General features: G+C 34.2%; 1 pseudogene; it reads left to right on the forward strand.

Moving 5' to 3' along the window:
- The first annotated feature begins 808 nt into the window (after positions 1-808).
- LOC138943179 (uncharacterized) lies at positions 809-2,679 on the forward strand (annotated as a pseudogene).
- The last annotated feature ends 830 nt before the right edge of the window (positions 2,680-3,509 follow it).

Below are 3,509 nucleotides of genomic sequence, written 5' to 3' on the forward strand. Positions count from 1 at the left end.
AAAGAATTACAGAAGATATAAATCATGAAAATATCAATGAAAATATCAATGATGTAATACATATCAATGAAATAATACAGAATAATACTAATGCAGATATACATGAAAGTACAATACAGGTAGATCAAGATGAGCGAGCTTTACAGGATGTCATTATGTATGACGAATTAGCTGCAATGGGTATTGAAATAGATACTGATGAAGAACAAATGACATGCACATTAAATGATACTGAATTGGAAAATATATTAGAAAATGACAGTGAAACTGAAGAAAATGACACTTTAATAATAGATAGTAATATAGATGCATACCGTGTAAAGAGTGGCAGTATGCCAGGAAAATGTATCGTAGATTTTGTCTATTTTTTTTAACAACTACATGAAAAATTTGACAACCACTGCCGCGGAATAGAATGCAATTTTCGCGACTTAACATTTATCGGTGCCCATGCGCACGGACTGAAAAATCAATTCTTTTTCAAATGCCGAATGTGCAATTTTGAAAGTTCTATTTGGAGTGAGCCGCCTCCTGAAGAAAGTCTAGATGTAAATATAGGGGCTGTGGCTGGCATATACTAACTGGTGCAGGATATACACAGTTAAAAGAAAGCTGCGCTGCTATGAATATTAAGTGTATGGCAAAAAAAACGTACGAAAAAGCACATGAAACTGCTGCTGAGGCATTCGCAAAAGTTGCTCAAGAAAGCATGAATGCAGCTGCGAATGAAGAACGTGAGTTAGCATTACAACGCAATGATATAATAAATGGAATACCACATACAGCAGTAATAGGTGACGGAAGCTGGATGAAAAGATCATACAGAACAGGAAGGTATGATTCTTTATCAGGTGTAGGCACAATATGTGGTGCGCGAACGGGCAAAGTGCTGCACATGTCTGTAAGAAATAAATATTGTGCAGTTTGTGTAAAAACAGAGAAGCTTAAAAAAGAACCTGCAAGTCATAAATGTTATAAAAATTGGGGTAGAGATTGCAGTTCAACAAGCATGGAAGCAAACGATTGTGGAAGGATTTAAAACAAGCATAGAAAAGCGCGGACTAATTTATTCTACATATATAGCGGACGGAGATAGCAGCGTATATAAAAAAATTATACAGGCAAATCCATATCCCAATGTCTTCATAGAAAAAATAGAGTGTCGAAATCATCTATTGCGCAATTTGGCATCAAAGATAAAAGAAATAGCGAAAACAAAGGGACGTTTTGGTAAATTAAGAAATGTTATTGATAATCGTGTACTTCGAATTAGAACAGCTGTGACAAAAGCTGTGAAGTAGCGTTTGGAGGAGCAAAATACAATGCAACAAAAGATTACATCTCTAAAAATAGATCTAGATAATATAATAAGTCACGTTTTTGGCGAGCATAATGAATGCGCAAAAATAGGATATTTCTGCAATGGATCACAGAAAGAAAACGAAGAAAATTATATTCCACAACTGAAAAAATGTGGATTGTATGAAAAGCTGCAGAATGCATCAAAAAATATTAGTTGGAATGCCAAAAGTTTATTGCAGAATAAAGACAGTAACAGAGTGGAAACTTTTAACTCTGTTATATCAAAATGTATTGGTGGAAAAAGAATAAATTTCGGTCTAAGGGGATCATACGAAACGCGTTGTAATGCTGCAGTAGTCACATTTAACACTGGCAAGCCTATAAGTCACCTAAGCTACGTTCTTGGAACAAAACCGGGAGAAATAGCAACGCAATTGGAAAATAACAAAAAGATAAGTGTACGTAACACGCCAAAACGATTGACGCAATAGGATATAAAACGTGCAGTGGCAGACAGAGATTATGGTCCGCAGGCTGATAAACCTGATGCAACATCAGCCAAAGTAGAATTAAGAAAAGTGCAACACATGCCATGCTGCGAGATTGGCAAATGAAGAGAGTAGATATAGAAGAAGAAACTAAAGAACAAGCAGCAACTGGTATTTGGCGATATTATCGCACAAAAATGATCACTGCCGCTCATTTTGGGCATATATAATGAGAAAGAGTACTTCTTGCGCATCAAGAGTAAAATCCATAATATACCCACAACAACTACATGTGGAATCGGTGCAACACGGGAAAGAATACGAGGATGTTGCACGCGAAAGCATTGAAAGTGCACTGAATATTAATATAAAGCGTTGCGGATTGTTTATAGATTCAGAAATACCATTTTTAGGCGCTTTGCCAGATGGATTAATAGAAGACGATGGAATTGTGGAGATAAAATGTGCTTTCGCAGCACGATTCTTAACACCAGAAGATGCGATTGCAACAAATGTTTCGAATTTGCAATCGTTATATAAGAGTGAAAAAAATGAAGAAATGAAACGTAATCATATATATTATTATCAAATACAAGGGCAATTACATATTACGCAGCGACAGTATTGCATTTTCGCGCTGTGGACACCATTAGGATTAAAAATGGAAAAGATTATACGTGATGATATCTTCTGGACGGAAAATATGGTTTCTAAACTAATACAATTTTATGAAGATTGTATACTACCAGAATTACTTGATCCAAGAGTGGAGAGAAATATGCCAATCCGCGAACCCGAATATATAATTGAAGCCAAAAGGCAAAAAGTGATAGAAAAAGAAAAAACAACAAATTCATATGGAAATATTGGAAGACAAGCATTAAAATAACATTAAAATGAAGAACAAATTTGAATTAGAAAATAAATAATGTTAAAATGCATTCTGCGCTAGACGCAGTGATTATTATCACAATGCATTCTGCGCTAGACGCAGTGATTATTATCACAATGCATTTTGCGCTAGACGCAGTGATTATTATCATAATGCATTCTGCGCTAGACGCAGTGATTATTGTCATAATGCATTCTGCGTTAAACGCAGTTATCACTATCAAAATGCATTCTGCGTTAAACGCAGTTATCACTATCAAAATGCATTCTGCGTTGAACGCAGTTTATAATATACAAATGAAATAATAAGCTCTACTCATTCACCTGCATTCTGCACTTAGCGCAGTAAATCTTACCACATAACAAAAACGCTGCTATTTAAATTGACATAAAAGTAACATTTTTTATTTAACAAACAGTAAACATTAATGTAACTTTGTACACTATGTACATATAAGAAATCGTACAAATTACTACCTATATATACATATGAGTGCATTTATATCTTACCGTTAGAGTTCACAAAATAGTTATTCTCTAATGGATAGATATGATTGCAATCCATCTGTACTACAGCAGGATATCTAATATCAAGTAAGTTTATTAATTTTTAAAATTGTTAAAAAGGAAGCAACACAAGTGAATTAGATATATTGCACAGAGATTCTTTTTTATAAAATTCCATTTAAAAGTTAAAAACATCAAGTATTGAGGACTTTAAATTCACGATAATAACTTGTAGACTGAATATATCATATCATTAACGCATTCGCAAAGTAGCATCTAAAACCCCATGAAGCCAACTTGTACTCGTCTGAATAATTTAAG

Source organism: Polyergus mexicanus, unplaced genomic scaffold, assembly GCF_030449975.1.
Source record: "Polyergus mexicanus isolate NDT 795.1 unplaced genomic scaffold, iyPolMexi1.0 SCAF_25, whole genome shotgun sequence".
Taxonomy (NCBI): Eukaryota; Metazoa; Arthropoda; class Insecta; order Hymenoptera; family Formicidae; genus Polyergus; species Polyergus mexicanus.